Raw genomic sequence first — 18,774 nt, 5'->3', positions numbered from 1 at the left:
ACTTATAATCTTAGAAAATTTCCTAGAGTACTAACACCTGAGGGACTTGGCTAGAGCCATAATGACACAACCACTGTGTGTCAATTCTTGGACTTGAACCCTCTACCTATTTATGCACTATGCTAGAGGTTCCCAGACTTTCTCAGTTCATGGTGTTCTTAGTGCCTCAGCAAAAAATTTTGTGGCACCCCTTGCCCAAAAGAAATGCCAAAGAGTTCCTTTTATTAAGTAGCTATGTCCAAACAACTTAATAAGTATTAACTTAATAACTTAGCAATCATTTGAAAAAGTGACCCATAAAATGAAAGAAGAGAAAGTTTTATTTCATTGTTAAATAACCACAATTACTAATGGAATTCGTGTGCCTTTTGGACACAGCACAGCTTCTCAGACCTTGGATTTGTTTTGGTCACTGCAATCCTTATTTCCTGATCCATGTTGATGTTTTGGCTAGGTACTTGATTTTTTTCTTTTTTATCACAGCAACTGCTAAAAACCCAGTTCTGCAAAGATATGGTGTCATAAAAGAGAAAGTTCAAGAAGTTATATTAACATATTCTAAAGCATAAAAAAACAAAAAATATATTTCAAACATTCAAGAATGTCATCACAATGAATGAAGTATAGTTTACTGTTGAAACTATGAACTTCCTATAGCTAATAGTTTGAATGGTTTCCAAGGGAAGAAACACCTTCCCTCAATAGCTGTCAATCAATACTGTTTCACTAGACAATTTAACACATACTGTGGGGCCCCTGTGAGTTCACTAGCCATCCTGACACATAATTTTGAAACCACTATACTATGCCACACAGATTCTCAATTTCCATATATTTTCTGAGACCTGATTATTACAGATGGCCTCCTACCTTTTTTTTAAGCCCTTTAATCAAAATGCTTTTTAGAAAAAGTTTATTAAAACATTTATTATAAGTAAGTTTTTAATTAATCATTTGGTTTTTTTTTAATAAGAGAGACCATTAGAAATTATCAGGTCTCAGGAATCAGTTGATTTAATTCAAGAAGCATTGATATATAGAAATATATATATGTAGAATGATTTTATTTATAGATAGATAGATAGATAGATAGATAGATAGATAGATAGATAGATAGATAGATAGATAGATAGATCTAGATCGATGGTAGCCATCTCAAGGAGGGGAGGGAAAAAAGAAAAAATTACATGATTGCTTTATTATATATTTAAATGGAATAACAAGTGGTATGTAATAGATTTGCAATTTTGTGTGTAATCATCTGTTTTTTTAATTTTGGAAATGCTTGTTTCATTCCACAAATTAAAAATTAAATAAATAAAAATTTTTAAAAAGAAGCATTTCATTCATCTATTCAACAAAACATATGCTTACCATATACGTGAGGCCCAAGAAGTTCAATGATATATTATGTATATTTTCTGTCTTTTGAGAACTTAGGGAAGATATGTCCACAATGAAGGACAAAACAAGGCTATATATGTGGTACAGACATTAAGTGTTTTAAGAGGGCAGAAGAAGGAGAGATCACCATCACCTTGTATAACAAGGAAAGATTTGTGGTGAAGCTCTCATCTCAGCAAACCTCAGTATTCTTTACCATATCATAAATCTCTTGAAGGCTGGAATCACATTAGCTAGTTAATGTTTATATATAAATATATATGCATATATATACATAATTAATTAACCAAAACTGCAGAATTTGAGAGCATTTCAGCGGAGGGCCTCAGTAACAATCTAGTTCCATATGTATGTGAGAGCAATGCCCACAAATAATCATTCAGCTTCAGTTTGAAGACTTTAAAGGTGGGAAGTCCTCTCCAAGCAGGTCATTACTCTTTTGGACAGCTCTCATTTGTTAAGAAGTTTTTCCTGATGTCAAACCTAAAATGGACCTTTTTGTAACTTCCATCCATTACTCCTGGTTCTGCCCCCTGAGACTAGATGGAACAAGTCTCATCCTCCTCAACATGAGAGTCCTTTCTATACTTGATTACATTGATCTTATCTTTTCTACCATCACCACCAATACCAAGTCATCTCTTCTTCAGGTTAACATGCTCTAATCTTTCAGTCAACCTTCATATGACATGAAATCAAGTCCCTTCACCATTCTAATTGCCCTCCTCTAAAAGGTCACTAGAGTATCCATGTCTTTCTGAAAACATAGTGTCCAGAAATGAATCTGATATTCCAAATGAGGTCTGAGGAGGACAGCATCCTGTGGGATTATCAGTTTCCTGTTTCTGGAGCTTTGTCTCTCTTAATGTAGCCCAGGATAGAATGAGAATATTGGTGGTGGTACCAACAAACTCCTAGTCACCCAGGTTGGTATTATCCTTTATTCCTTTTTCTCACTCCCTGCACATTCATTCATTGGTTCATTTAGTACACATTTATTAAGCACCTACTATGTACCAGATACTATGCTAAGCTAATTATTTTTTAAAAAGAAGGGGATGATATACAACCCCTGCCCTCAAGAAGCTTACAATCTAATGAAGTGTAACGAATTACTTGCAAAATCTTGAGGCTTCTATCTCTACAAAATCTCTTTTATACATGTCCTTTTTTTGCCTTTTGGAGGGCAGTTGGGGTTAAGTGACTTACCCAAGGTCACACAGCTAGTTTTTGTGTTAACTGTCAGAGGCCGGATTTGAATTCAGTTCCTTCTGACTCCAGGGTTGGTGCTCTACTCACTGCACCACCTAGCCCGCACCCTTATACATGTCCTTCTTGACATTCACATAGCCACTACTTTAGTTCAGGTTCTTAGCACTTCTTACTTAGACTGTAGCTACAGCCTCATAATTTGTCTTTCTACCTCAAATCTCTCCCCTCTTCAATCCATCCTTTACAGAGTCACCAAGGTTATTATATCACACACACACACACACACACACACACACACACACACAGAGCAAACTCTAATGACTCTTTATTTGGCATTTAAAGCTATTTAAGCTGACCACTTCTTAACTTTAAAGACATCTTACCTATTATACCTCTCCTCAAGTATTTGCAATCTAGCTATATTGACCTTTATTTACATACATGCACAAAACACTCTATCTCCCATCTCCATGGCTTTTTGCTAATTGTACCCCTTTGCTGGAATGCATTCTTTCCTCACTTTCATCTCTTGGAATCCATGGCTTCCTTTAAAATTCATCTCCATTCTCTGAGTTAATGGTTCTGGAAAACAAATTGGAACCAAGCAAGTAAAGTGACTAAAATGTTCATAACCTTGGACTCAGAGATTTTCCTGCTAGGCCTATAGCACAAGATCATTATGACAAAAAAGAATGGATCAAAAATATTTAGAGCATCAATTTTTTTTTCTGGTAGCAAAGAACTGGGATAAAATGAAATCCATCAATTAGACAATGGCTAAACAAATTTTGGAACATAAGTGTTTTGTAATAAATGACTAATTTGAATACATGAAGCATATAGAGAATTACATGAATTGATGCAAAGCAGAGTAAGCAGAACCAAGAAAACAATATACACAGTGAGCATAGTAATATTAATAGCAAGAATAACTGCCACATAATAATAATAATAAGAATGGCATCTAAAATAATTGAGCATAAAATTGCAGAATTATAAAGTATAAACTTGGCACCAAAGAAGAAATGTTAGTAGGCACCCTCTCCTCACTTCTTTGCCAAGAGGTGTGTTAGTGAGTGTAGAGGGACACACATGCTTAGGTGTGGAACATTGGATATAATGTCAAATTATTTCAAATTTTTTCAATGTGTTAATCAGTTTGGCTGTTATTTTCTCTTCATCTGTTTTTTCTTGCTTAAATTTTTTAAAATTGTTTTCTGGAAGGAATGGAATATAGAGAGAAATTTAAGCAATGTAAAAGAAAGACATCAATAACAAGTATTTTTCCAAAAAAAAAAATATTCAGTTCAAGTTCCACCTTTTTATAAGAAATACTTCCTGGTTCTCCCCCTTCAGTTGCTAGTACACTGCCATCCAAAACCACCTTGTATCCATTTTGTATAACAGACATGCTGTCTTTCCCATTAGAAGAATGTAAGCTACATAGATGTAAGGTAGAGATTAACATTTTTCCTTTGTCTTTCCAGTGCCCATAAGTGTTTGCTGCTTGATGGGCAAATTCTGCCAGGGAAATATTATACTTAGTAAGGAACTTTGGCCAGTCTTAAGGAGCTGTTGTAATTCAAGTGAGGAGCTCTAGCTAGTCTTTTTTTTTATTGCCCACCAATCTTTATTTTGCTTTCACAAAGACCCCCTGTTATGGGAGCCACCCCATCCCCTAAGATGTTCCTTACCCTCTGTTTCTCACAGTAGACAGTCTGTGGTTCTATTTCTTCCACCATCTCTAGAATTTGTGTGTGTATGTAACAGACCTCTCTTAAACCTGAGGATGCTCTTCTCTATTTCTGTGCACAATATATGGGTGTCTAGACCCTGTTTGGTCTTTAGAGTCTATGATTTCCAGAGAAGGCCAGATTCTGCCCATTTCCAATTCATGGAGTTGAGGTTGGGGGCACTGAGAGGCTTGAGTTCCTGAGGGACAGGGGCAGTTGCTTGAGGTTCAGAGATCCATTGCCTCCCCACTATATGGGGGTTTTGGTATACCTAGGAGCCCCCCAGTCTCAGCAGCCGAAGGGTTTCTGGGATTTGATTTCCTGGATGTTGCCAGAGGAGTAGCTCTGAGTGGGAATTCAGGGCCAGCAGGAAGCTGGGGCAGAGGACCCCAAAATCCTCAGTTGAGTGAAGAGAGTCTTCCAAAGGCCTGATCACAGGTGGGGCTGGAGTGCCCATGGCGAAAGCTACTGATGGGCCATTGTAGGGATGATCATTTTCCAGGCTGAAGTGGGAAAAATGGGAAACCATGTTCTCCTGAGACAGGAAAGGCTTCTGAAGAGAGTCCCACAGCAGGCCGGGTGCTCGTAAGGTCTCACGGAAGCTGGGGGCTCCATCCACGCCCGTCGTGGTGGGGGAGGGGGAGGTATAAGGGCGAAGCTGTGCCTTGCGCCTTTGGCTCTTCTCTGGCTAGTCTTAGCAATATGTATGTGCTATACTGTCAAGTCAACAAGCGTTTATTAAAAACCTACTATGTGCCAGGCACTTAAAAAAAAACCTAAATATACTTTTTTAGTTCTTCTTGCTCAGTATTTAAAGAAGTAGTATGGACTCTTTGCCCTTCTGGTCCTTGCACTGGTTATAACAACATTATGATTCTAGAGTCAGGGAGACCCAAGTTGAAATCTGGCTTCAGATATTTAATAGCTGCGTGGTGCTGGGCAAGTTACTTAACCTTCATTTGCCTCAGTTTCCTCACATGTAAAAACAGAGATAATAATAGCACCTACCTCCCAGGACTGTTGTGAAAAGTAAATGAGAACATAATTACAAAGTCCTTAACACAGTCCCTGGCACATAGTAGGCACTATATAAATATTAGCTATTATCATAAAAATTATTATGAGTATTAAATGCAGGAGAGATAGAGCTGAGATTGTCCGATCTAAGATTTCCTCTCTTACAACATTCAAAAGATTTCATTCTCATGCTATCCAGTCCTGTGATATTTTTCATCAAGAGAGTGAGAGCACATATCCTATGTACTCTACATATTCAGAAATTAAAGATGGTTTTGTTCTCTTGTTTTCTTTTTTAAACACAGCGTTAAGTCTGAACAACAGGGAGGAAATTCTCCAACATTTCATTTTAGCTGGTCTGCCTGTCCCCTTCAGCAGGAAAACTGCTTTATAAATCCCCAGGAGCAGTCGTTTCTGAAAACAGGTATGTTCCCCTTTAAATAATTCTATTTTGCTACCATACTGAGATGTTTCTCTGTATTAGACTGAGAGGCCAGGTAGAATGCACCTGTTGCTTCTGGCTAAACTTTCAAAGTTGAACACAATTCAGTCTCCCTGGGAGATGGTATGAGGTGGTTCATTGCAACTATTTTAGATGAGTAAAAGATAAGTAAAATCCCTGACACTTATTTTAAATTGTCAATTGATTCATTCAGTGTCTACAGAGTTTAAAATGTTCATAGCTCCCACCTTCCCCACCCTAAAGTCCTTTTTTTCTTCCCTTTTCTCTGGTGCCTCACTGTTTTTCAACTGTCCTTACCCAATTGCCTCACTGAAATGCAAATCAGTGGGAGTATAATAGATAATTAATAGACTGATCAGTCAGCAAGGGAGGTAAGTAGATAAATAATTTTAATTATCCTTGGGTTGCCCATAAATTCCTCCATAGCCTTTTTATTAAACTCTCTGTTTACAGCAGTCATTTATATTACAAGTCATTTTGCAAATCTCTCTGCTTCTTCTTAGCCTCCCCCACTCCCATCTGACCCAGAGTGAGTAGAATAACACTTCATAATAACCATCTCCTTTATTACCAGGACCTCATCTCAGGATCAGTTAGCAAAAAGCTTTGTCAAAGAAGCCACATTGAGTGCCTACACAGCAGACAGTATTTTACTCACCAGAGGCCTTTGCTAAACTCCCTGAGGTGGGCAGTAGCCTATATTTAGGTTGGATTAAGAAACCTTTATTATACTTGGCACCTGTACTGTAGGTATGAGCTCATTATATTCCCCAGAGATGGCCTTTGCCTATTATTAGCTTTGGATGAGGCTTTTTTATTGTGCGAAATGCCTAGAAAAAAAGTGGGTTAATAAATTCAAAAGAAAACTCCCTCAAGAAGACCTTAGGGCCAAAGTCTCCCAATATCTCTAATTGTGGTGGCCAGGGAGGGGGGTACATGACACTAATCAGGATGGATATCACCTTCTTTTGGTCCCCAACTTTTTCTTTTTTTCTGTAAGTCCCATAACTACAGATTGGTTTGTCTGTGAGGATCTGCTACCCTGTAGATACCTTATCAATACTGGTGAGGTTTCTTGGGTTACTTTGTGCTGGACATTGCGGAAATGGGTTGGAGAAGAGTCTATCATTCATCAGAAGAAGCATGACATTTCAAATGACATCCAGTTATTTTGAACCTGCATTCTGAACTTACTACTTTGAGCAATATTCCTCTTGCAGGAGGCATCTTTACATGATTTAAACCTTCACTCTTTAAATTCTACCTGTCTTTTATTTAAAGCTTTTTCTTATCAGTAGAGAAAAGAATGGGGTTCCAGAAGGAGCTTGGAACTTGGAAAATAGACAAGGGTGTTAGCCCAGAGATGATATGAAAGTGTTCTCCCTCAGAGCAGTTAACTTACTGCCAGCTCATAGCACATTTAGATCTAGCTAGTTCATTTAATAGATATAATTTCAGGAGCATCAAAATAACACTGAAAAAGTCTGATGTTCAAGCCTATTCCAAGTACAATATATCCCTCAGGGACTTAGATGCCTGTGTTGGGATCCAAGTGTTCTCTCTGGATCATTGGGAATGTCTGTGTTTCCCATTCCCCATTGGTCAGATTCTTGCTGCATTCCAAATACTAGAAATGGAAACTGGGCCAATGATGCTACTTTTTACAAAACATGTGAATCCAGTGCACCAAACTTAGCTCCGACAGGCAGAACCAAAACTTCAGGGTGAAAATAATCCACATACCTGTTACATTACAACAATCCTGTGATATGATTAGTTTAAGTATTATTATCCCTATTTTACAAATAAGAAATAGTGAATCAGTAAGCATTTATTAAGTGCCTACTGTCTGCCAGGCACTGAGCTAAGCACTGAAGACATAAGTGAGAAAAAAGGCAAAAGAGTCTCTGCTTTCACAGAACTCACTGTCTAATCAGGGAGACAACATGCAAACACTTATGTACAAACTGCAGGATAAACTGGAGATAATCAACAGAAGGGGAAGCAGCAGCATTGAGGGGGATAAAGAAAGACTTCTTCTAAAAAGTGGAATTTTTAGTTGAGGGAGGACAAGGAAGCTAGGAGGGAGAGATGAGGAGGGAGGGTGTTCCAAACATAAGGGGAAATCAGTGAACAATTTCCAAAATCTGAAGATAGAGTGTCATACGTGCATGTGTAAGGAACAATTAGGAGATGGGTGTCACTGAATCGTGTTGGGTGTGGTTTGGGGCAGGGGAGAAATTGAGGGGAGAGGAGAAGCAGGGACTAAGTGTAAGAAGATTGGAAAGGTAGGAGCGGTCCTGGTTGTGAATGACTTTGAATGACAAACAGAAAGTTTTTTATTTGATTCTGCAGGTAAAAAAGTAACCACTGGAGTTTGTTGAATAGGGGGCAGGGTGATGACATGGTCTTGTGCTTTAGGAAAATCAATTTGACAGCTGAGTGGAGGAAGGAAAAGACTAATAATCTATTGAAATAGTCCAGGCATGAAGTAATAGGGGTCTATACTAGAGAGGTGCCCATGCTAGAGGAGAGAAACTGAGGCTAAAAGAGTATTTTATATTACTTTATTTGATTTTTTTTAATTTACAAAAATTTATTTTCTCACTTACTTCCATACCCTTCCCCCATCACTAGAATAGAAAAAAGAAAAACAAAGTCCTTGTAATAGACATTGTAAAGCAAAGCAAACTTAAGGAAGATTTTATTAAAATCAAACAGTGTCAGAGCTGGAACTGGAATCCAGGTCTGATTGTCAATCCAGCAAGTTTTCTGCCATACCACACCATATACACAGATGCACCATAGACCTTTTTGTGGAAGTTTTCCTTAATATGTATTAACCCACTCACTGTCTTGATATTTGACACAACTAGTTTGACCCCACACCTTGCCTAGATAAAAGCTTCAAGATATCCAGTTATTTGACATTGAATAATAAAAAAGTGGATGATTAGCAGCTCTTTTCACTTTTCATTCATATGTCTTTGTATCATTGTAGATGATAAGATACTCAAGGCTGTGTGTCTTCAGAAGGCAAGAGTGAATGAGAAATAATTTAATCTGTGGGGATGGAAAGCTCATTTTTGAAAGTTTCATTTGGTGGAATTCAGGCCTGGAACAGATCTGTTCCCTTCTTTACTCTCTTCTTGGCATGTATAGATGGTGTCAGAGAAAAAGAAAGCCTTAAATCATTGCAGAAAGCACTGATGTGGGCAGTTTCTCCAAGTGAATCCTCACTGTGCTACACTCAGAGGTATATTGGATGGGTGGCCATCAGACCCATTCTAATTGTGTTTCACTCAGGGCAGACTGAAAGGGATTGTGACCTATGCCACACAGAAAGAAACTAGAGATACAGGATACAGAATAAAGCTGTTTATACTCACAAATCTCATTGTGGGAGGAAAACACATGAAACTAGTAAGTGACTCATTGAGTTTCCTTTGTTTTTGTGATTGTTTGGTATCTTTCTGCCTTGGTGATATTATGATACTCTCTCTCAGGCTTATCTGCCCAGAGAGAAGGCAAAACAGTGTCTAGTCCTTCTTTCCTATGACAGATGGACTAAGCAGTGTCTGACACATAGGAAGCACTTAAAAATGCTTGTGCCCAGTTGTTCTGTTGTTGACTAGGGCATTACCCCCAAGATATTTGATTGGTTTCTGTCTGTGCCATGTTTCTAGTACATGTCAATGCCGCAATTAATCCAAGCCTCAGATAACTTCACCAGCAGAACACCACTTTCCAAAGGCATCTGTTGTTGGGTCCCACCTAGAGATTCAGTTCTGGATGCAGGAAGGTTATCTGTCCATTAAAAATGAAGTGGGGTATAGCTTGCTGAGTCTAGTATATGACTACTTCTGAACTGCTTCTAAAAGAAATAAGTATCAGTCTCAAGGATGTCAGTCATAGAGCTGGTTCTCCTAAGGTGGGGGGCAAATACTAAGGGTGGGAATTTTCGCACTTCTAAGACACTTACAATGAATAATTTAGACTCCTGATTAAAAATAGTCTTTTTTATTTAAGCAATTGGGGTTAAGTAACTTGCTCAAGGTTACACGGCCAGTTATTATTTCTGGGTGTGGTGCTGAGTATCTGAGCCCGGATTTGATCCAGGTCATCCCGACACTGGAGCCAGTGCTCTTACTCGCTGAGCCACCTGGCCGCCCCTAAGCAATTGGGGTTAAGTAACTTGCTCAAGGTTACACGGCCAGGTGTTTCTGGGTGGGTGCTAAGTGTCTGAGCCCGGGATTCGATCTCCACGTGTTCTCAACACTGGAGCCGGTGCTCTTACTCGCTGTGCTACCTGGCCGCCCCGATTAAAAATAGTCTTAAAGAATGAACCCAGAGTCAAGGTTTTTAAATCAGTACTAGTGGATGTATATGGTATTAAATTGTAGCTAAGGGCTTGCCTCATCTTCCTCTGTTCAAATCTGGCCTCAGATACTTACTAACAGTGTGATCCTGGACAAGTCACTTAACTTTGTTTGCTTCAGCTTCCTCATCTGTAAAATGAGCTGGAGAAGGAAATGGCAAACCACTCCAGTGCCTTTGCCAAGAAAAGCCTAAATGGGGTCTGGGAGAGTCAGGCACGACTGAAAAAATGACTGAACACAAGTTATAACTGGTGTGTGTGTGTGTATGCACGCATGCTTGTGTGTGTATGGGTGGGTGTGAAAGAGAGAAGAGCAGAGAAGGAAAAGGAGAAGATATAGGAATAGGAGGAGAAGGCTGTGTTAACTGGCATAAGGAGTTTGTTTTCAGTGATGATTTTTCCATTGATATGGGCCATCTTCAGACTCTAAACTCTAAGTACCAATGAGATTATTACTGCTTCACAGCTATCCATTCCAGTAGCCTTGTTCATAGAAGTATAGGACATCACAGTAGATCCAGAAAGAAGCTTAAGGTTTACTGAATCCATCCCTGCCCCTGGCCTCAACCTACTTCTCCCCGTATATACATACAGTTTTATAGCTAAAACAGTAGAATCCCAGAAGTATGAAGTGACTTAGTCATAAGGGCAGCAGAATTGGAATTTGTACCCAAGTCTTTTGATTCACAGGCCAATGTTCTTATCATTGTATTATATATTATTTTTGCATTTAAAGTGCCATCCTATAGCCCCAAACTTCATCAGTGACCAGAAATCATTGAATTAAGGCATGGGTCTAAAGGCAAAAATAGTTATAGACTGAAGGATTCCTAAAGCACAGTATTTCCTTGTACTGAACCACCATAGGGGACTGATGTTGGAATATGGTTGACTATGGGCTTAGAGAGGACTAGGAAGTATTTTAGAGCTAGAAAGTCTGGCAAAAGGGTGGTGCCTGGAGCAGGATGTCTGGTAAATTTGGAGAACAGAAAGTTAAATTTTTTTGAGGTAACTAGACCAAACTGGAAAGTTAAGGAATATGATCATAAACCCAGGATACAAGTCAGTATGGCAGCAACCTCACACACAATAAGTTAAAGACAGAAAGTTGAGATACTTATTGTTTTTTCCTAGCTCATCATCTATCCACTAGGAGGGAGCATAAATCCAGTTCCAATTCCTCCAGATAGTACATTTTTAGCACAGTGCTACACTGGCCCCATTTCTAACCTAAGTTTGCCCCATTTTAAAAAAATGATATATGAAAATAGAAATTAGGGAGTAATCATTTTCTCTAAAGTGTGGAATAAATTATTTTAAATATATCACATCATATCATTAACAGATTAAGAGAGCTCATTATTTTAAAGAGGTATATGGTAGATCCTTCTATAAAAATGCAAAGTTTTTGTAATAAAAACACACATTACATAAAATTAGGCACATCTGTATTTCAGAATGGTCCTTCTTTCTAAAAGCCACAAAAGACACCCTCTATTCTTTGATAATGTTTCTCCTCATTGTTAGCTAAAAGGTAACTCTAGTTGATTTAATTAATTATTAATTACAATTATTTATCAGTAGGCATGCTTTCTGAAATCATGGGGTAAGGGAAAAGCAATTATCATTTTTTCTCTAAAAATAAAGAGAAATAATTGTTGGTGAAGGCTAGAGGCAGGGTACTAACTCATGTTGCTTATTCTTTTTTTTCTTTTTCTTTTCTTTTTCTTTTCTTTTTTGAGGGGAAGCCTGGGCAATTGCGGTAAAGTGACTTGCCCAAGGTCACATGGCTAGTAAGTGTTAAGTGTCTGAGGCTGGATTTGAACTTAGGTCCTTCTGACTCCAGGATTGGTGCTCTATTCACTGTGCCACCTAGCTGCCCCAATGTTGCTTATTCTTTAATGATGCTGCCAAGTAAAAATCCTTCAAAAGAGAGTCAGTACTCTGAATACTTGTGAGAAAAACCAGGAAGATTCTAAGATTCTAAGTCTGGCTTAGAATTTCCATTGATGAGGAGCCTGTGTGTTTGCCTGGTATGAGCCATGTACTATCATGATAAAAATCCCGAAGAATATTTCTGTTTTAGAAATCCCTGCCTTAAGTTCCTGACCTCTCTACAGTACTATTTATTTTTTATAATCTGAACAATTATCAGACTCAAGAAAATCAAAATATTAGAATTTTAGTACACCTAATAGATTAACTCACCCAAACCCCTCATTTTACAGAAAAGGAAAATGAGTTCTAGAAAGGAGGTGTGACCTATGGCTAGTTAGACAGAGCCAGGACTGGAACCTAGGTCTATGATTCCTAATTCAATACTACACTGCCTCAAGAGAAGGCTTTCAATCATTTTTCCTACAGATGAAGTGTTTAATATGTACTCTACACCATCATGTGATCGTAGGCAAACCTAGATGGGGAAAAAAACTTCCTGATAAATTTCTGTTCTTCGTTGCATGTATTTCTACTTCATTTTAAAAAATATTTAAAAATGAGAGGATACCCAAATCCTGCTTGAATCTTATGTTTAAGAGAAGACAACTTTCAAAAACCAACTTGCCAAAGAAATTTCTTGTCCCTACTAACTTGCCAAAAATAGAAGAAAGAGAAGAGAGACCAAAAGAGCAGAAAAAAATTAGTATAAGTTCAACATTTTTTCCCAAAGTTCACAAAAACAAACTCTCCTTTTTAAATAATCCTCTCTTACCCCGGACAATAAATAATTTACAAAGATGTTACAAATTAAACCATTTACAGATACAACATGAACTAGTTTGTGTTCATAAATGTATCCCCTTCTCATTGCAAATAGGCACACCCATTATCAAAAATGTATAGATGTTTCCTGAATTTGGGAAATACTTATCTAACCATTTGTAATTTATCTACTTATCTCCCTCCCTCTCCATCTCCCCCTCTTCTCTCTCTTTATATACACACAGGTGAAATGACACTCTATATCTTCTTATCAAATGTGAACAGCTGCCCAAGTTTGAATATAGCATAGGAAGAGGAATAGGGATACTTGATGTGATAAGGGATATGAATAATCAGAGACCCAGACCAGTTTAATAAGAATGTTGCCATGACATGCTGGGAACTAGGTTGAATTGTTCCTCAAGTCCAAAGACATTCTTCCAGTTTGTATCTCCACTGCACATGCCTGAGAGTGTATCTAAGTCAGAATTCCAAATTATTTATGCTTAGATGTGTTCTTATGACCAGTGAGAAAGGGCAGGTAGAAGGCAATTTGGCAATCCACTTGGTTGGCAACTCAATAGGTACTATTAGAAATTGATCAGGGAAAAAGGAAATCGTGCTCAAAAATAAATAAATATATCCATAAGAATAAGTCTACAGACCCAGGTGGCAGGAAATAAGGGACCTAAGTCCTGAGAACACACAGACTGAGTTTATCCTGTGAGAGCTAGGCCCTCTAAAGAAAGAGTTCAGATTCTTCCTTGTTGTCTTTTATTCTTGACGTCCCCATTCCTGGAACCCTTGGGGAAAAGACTTAAAATATGAATAGGGCTTATGTATAAAATCTTCCCAAGAAGAGACCTTTAAGATACTGATTATGCAATGGAGATCAAATAGAGGTCAGCTTTTTATTTCCTATACATAAAAGAAATGTTTAAAACACAAAAGATTCATGAGCACATATTGACAGAGATTTAAACTATGATATAGTAACCCATGACTGCTATTATATTCTTTTTAAATTAAATGTATTTGTTTTAATTATAAAAAAATTTATTTTCACTAACCCCCACTGCAAATCCCAATTTAAAAAAGTGTAAGAAAAACAAAACCATTGTGTGTGTGCATGCACACGCATGTGTACATACAAACAAAACAAATTCTCACAGTCATCTCTAAAAGTAAACGTTTTTGTCTGTACCCAGAGTCTGCTACATCTGCCAGGAGGTAGGTAGCATGTTTTATTATGGTTCCCCTGGAGTCACAGTTGATCATTTCATTGATCAGAATTCTTAATTCCTTCAAATTTTTCTTTACAATGTTACTATGATTATATAAATTGTTCTTCTAGGTTTTCTCATTTCACTCTGATTTAGTCCATAGAAATCCTCACAGGTTTCTCTGATTCCATTCCCTTTATGGTGTCTTGCATTACATTCATTTACATGTGTTCAACCTTTCCCAGTTGGTGGGTATCGCCTTTCATTTATAATTCTTTGCCGCTACGAAAAGGACTACTAGATATGTTTTTTTGTTCATATGTGTCCTTTACCCCTTTTCTTGATCTCTTTGAGGCATTCACCTAGTAGTAGCAGTATCTCTGAATCAGAATATCTTTTAGTTTAGTAACTCTTTGTATATGCTTCCAAATTGCTTTGCAGGTTGTCTAGACCAATTCATAGGTCCACCAGCAGTGCTTTAACGTACCTGTTTTATCACAGCTCCTCCAACATTTTTCGTTTTCCTTTTTTTTGTCAACTTTGCAATCTGATTGGTGTGAGGTAGAACCTCAAAGTTTCTTTAACTTGCATTTTTCTAATGCTTAGTGATTTGGGGCATTTTTTCATATAGTTAAGAATAGTCTGGTTTGCTTCCTCAGAAAAACTGCATACTCATATTTTTTGCCAGCTACTATTTTTTGATCATATGTCAATTACATATTTTGGATATGAGAACTTTATCAGAGAAATTTGATACAAAGACTTTTTTCCCTATTTGCCTATTTCTCCAATAATTTTAGGTGCATTGGTTTTGTTTCTCTAAAAAATGTAATTAAAATTGTTCATTTTATCCTTTGTGATAATTTATATCCTTTTGTTTAATCATGATCTCTTTCCCTATTCATAAGTCTGAAAACTAATTTTTTTCTTGCTTCTCTAATTTGCTTATGATACCATCCTTTGTCATGTATATTTGGAGGTTCTCTTGGTATGTGGTATAAATTTTGATCTATACCTAGTTTCTGCCACACTGTTTTCCAATTTCCCTCTAGTTTTACTTGAAGAGTGATTTTTGATCTTAGGAGCTGGGATCTTTGGGTTCATCAGATACTAGATTTCTTTGCTCATTTGCTTTCATATCCTGTATATTTAATGTCTTTCATTGGTCATCCTCGATTTGTTAACTAGTACCAAATATTTTTGATATTTACTATTCTATAGTAAAATTTGAGATCTTGTACTGCTAGACTCTATTTCTTCCCATTATTTCTCTTGAAATTTTTGACCTTTTGCTCCTCTAGATGAACTTGGTTATTTTTTTTAGTTCTATAAAGTAATCCCTTAGTAGTTTGATTGTTATGGCAATGAATAAAGAGTTTAATTTAGGCAGTGTTGTCATTTTGAATATACTTACTCATCCTATCCATCAGCAATTAATATTTATCCAATTATTTAAGTATATATTCATGAACTGGGGTTGTATATAATATAATTATCTAAGAAGGGACATTAAAATGAGGTCTATTCTCTACTATTCATTTCTCTAAAAAACCAAAAACAAACAAACTTCAAACCTCAAAGGCCCCCAATTGTGGACCACAGGTAGGAGGTACTATGTTTCCATCTTGGACTTTTTTTTTCATTTGTCAAATGCATTATTAACTTCTGATTTATATCATTCATTTCCACCAGATTTTGAATTACCATGTTTCCCCGATAATAAGACACTGTCTTATTAATTTTTTTGGACAGAAAAACACCAGAGGGCTTATTTTCAGGGGAGGGCTTATTTTAATGAACATTGACAGCAATTTTAATAAACAGGTAAATGTGAACAAAAAAATGTACCTTTATTCAATAAGCAAATCACTGGGGAAGAACAGGATGATGCGCTCACTGCTGCAGCTCTGATTGGATGCAGCTCGGAGCGCAATGTAGCGTGTAGTACAGGGGATCACCTTCACTACAGTAGCAATCTCAATAGGGCTTATTTTTGGGGGAGGGCTTATTTTAGAGGAATCTTACACAGTAAGGGGAGGGCTTATTTTTGGGATAGGTCTTATTATCAGGGAAACACGGTACAAATTTTCTCCCTGTTTTTCCCCTACCCACCACCCCACAATAGCAGTCCAGAGGATATCCCCTCCCCCAATGTGCTCTCTCCCATATTTTCTCCCATACCCCTTTCAACTTTTCCAGTAGGGCATGGTGGATCTTTTTGCCCCAGTGCCTGTATATCTTATTTCCCAATTACATGTTAAATAGTATTAATAATAGTATATATATATATATTCAAACATTTGATTTTAAAACTTTGAATTCCAGATTCAATCCCTTCCTCCCCTGTCACCCACCCTTACTGGGAAGATAAGCAGCTCAGTATAGGTTGTACATGTGTAGCTAATGCAAAACAGTAACATAGTAGATATATTGTAAAAGACTGACTATATTTCCCTCCCTCTTATCCCACCTCCCACTTGTTCTATTCTCTACTTTGATCCTGTCCCTTTTCAAAAGTGGGTGCTTCCAACTTCCCTCCCCCCAACCTGTCCTCCCTTCCATTATCCCCCTCTCATCCCCTTCCCCCCTACTCTCCTGTAGGGTGAGATACCCTATTTAGTGTGTATGTCATTCCCTCCCCAAGCCAAATTCGATGAGAATAAGGTCAACCCATTCCCTTTTGCCTTCCTATTCTTCCCCTCCATTGTAACCATTTTCCTTTGCCTCTTCTATATGAGATAGTTTTCCCCATTCTGTCGCTCCCCATCTCTTCTCATTAGATTCCTCTTTCATCTCTCAATTTCACCTTTTAAGTATCATCCCTTCCTATTAAATTGGTCCTGTGCCCTCTATCTATGTATACCTGTAAACATATATACACATTCATATATGTATTCATATGCCCATATACCCTCATATATAGACATATATAAATATTTCTATTCCCTTCAACTATTTTCATACTGAGAAAAGTTTCATCAGTTACAATTATTGTTTTTCCATGTAGGAATGTTAATAGTTCAAATTTGATAAGTTCCTTATGATTTCTTTTCCCTGTTTACCTTCTCATGCTTCTCTTGCTTCTTGTATCTGAATGTCAAATTTTCTATTCAACTCTGGTTTTTTTCAGCAAGAATGCTTGAAAGTTCTCTATTCCACTGCATGACCATATTTTCCCCTGAAACATGATACTCAGTTTTGCTGGGTAGGTGATTCTTGGTTTTAATCCCAGCTCCTTTGACCTCCAGAATATCACATTCCAAGCCCTTCAATCCCTCAGTGTAGAAGCTGCCAGATCCTGGATTATCCTGATTGTGTTTCCACAATATTCAAATTGTTTCTTCCTGGCTGCTTGTAATATTCTCTCTTTAATCTGGGAATTCAGGAACCTGGCTGTAATATTCCTAGGAGTTTTCTTTTTGGGGATCTTTTTCAGGAGGTGATCAGTGGATTCTTTCAGCCTCTATTTTGCCCTCTGGTTCTAAAACATCAGGGCAGTTTTCCTTGAGGATTTCCTGGAGGATGATTTCTAGGTTCTCTCTTTGATCTTGGTTTTCAGATAGTCCAATAATTTTTAAATTATTTCTCCTGGATCTGTTTTCCAGGTCAATGGTTTTTCCCATGAGATATTTCACATTGCCTTCTATTCTTTCATTTGTTTGGATCTGTTTAACAGCATCTTGATTTCTCATAAAGTCATTAGCTTCCATTTGCTTCAATCTAATTCTGAAGCAATGATTCTCCTGAGTGAGCTTTTGAGATTCTTTTTCCATCTGGCAAATTCAGCTTTTTAAGACATCCTTCTCCCCATTGCCTTTTTGAGTCTTTTTTGCCATTTGAGTTAGTCTGGTTTTTTGGTTGTTGTTTTTTTAAGCAATTGGGGTTAAGTACCTTGCTCAAAGTTACACAGCCAGTTATTTCTGGGTGTGGTGCTAAGTATCTGATCCTGGATTTGATCCCAAGTCTCCCAACTCTGGGGCTGGTGCTCTTACTCACTGCACCACCAGGCTGCCCCATTAGTCTGTTTTTTAAGGTGTCATTTTCCTCAGTCAGGCTGTTGACTCTCATTTCGTAATTTTCTTGCATAGTTTTCATTTCTCTTTCCAATTTTTCCTCCACTTCTCTTATCTGCTTCTTAAGGTCCTCTATGGCCTGTAACCTGCTCGTATTTTCCTTTGAAGCTTTTGGTGCAGAAATTCTGACTTCACTGTCTTCTTCCTGTTCCATGCTTTGCTCCTTTTTGTCCCCAAAATAGGAGTCTAATGTTAGAATCTTCTGTCTGCTTTGTTTCCTTTGTCTGGTCATGTCACCCCTCAGTCACTTGACCCCTGGGTTTTTTGCCACAGTAGGACTCTGCTATGAGACAGGGGAGCTTTCTTCCCAAATGCTGGGTTTTTCTCAGCTGCCGGAGGTATTGGATGGGTGCCCTCTCTGAGGCCTCCACATGCTCTGGCAAGCTGGACACACACCCCAGGTCCTCCACCCTAGACCGCAATACAGATCCAAGCAAGTTAAAGCAAGAGCGCTTACCCCTCAGACTGGTCGCTTGGTCCCCCTACACTCTGCAGGCCAGGAGCTGAAGCCACCAGGTGACACTGGCTGGCTGTGCCAGGCTTCTCAGTGGCTTCTTGCCCCAGGGGCAAA

The 18,774-nt window shown here is 37.9% G+C and overlaps 1 protein-coding gene across 11 annotated transcripts in view; it reads left to right on the top strand.

The window, feature by feature from the left end:
• RBFOX3 (RNA binding fox-1 homolog 3) overlaps window positions 1–18,774 on the top strand; it is a 1,004,344-nt gene that overhangs the window by 564,738 nt on the left and 420,832 nt on the right. For 8 of the 11 annotated variants that reach the window (XM_069076073.1, XM_069076067.1, XM_069076074.1 and 5 more), the window contains exon 4: window positions 5,672–5,790. The exons of the other annotated variants lie outside the window; for them this stretch is intronic. The gene's annotated coding sequence lies outside the window, so the exon portion shown is untranslated. The remainder of the gene's footprint in view (window positions 1–5,671; window positions 5,791–18,774) is intronic. 11 annotated transcript variants of the gene reach the window in all.

The sequence above is a fragment of the Petaurus breviceps genome, unplaced genomic scaffold (assembly GCF_028583685.1).
Source record: "Petaurus breviceps papuanus isolate PSGF00001 unplaced genomic scaffold, PetGlider_PUasm1.0 90925, whole genome shotgun sequence".
NCBI classification, from domain to species: domain Eukaryota; kingdom Metazoa; phylum Chordata; class Mammalia; order Diprotodontia; family Petauridae; genus Petaurus; species Petaurus breviceps.
The sequence above is the reverse complement of the archived record's forward strand: the minus strand, read 5'-3'. Positions and strand labels throughout refer to the sequence as shown.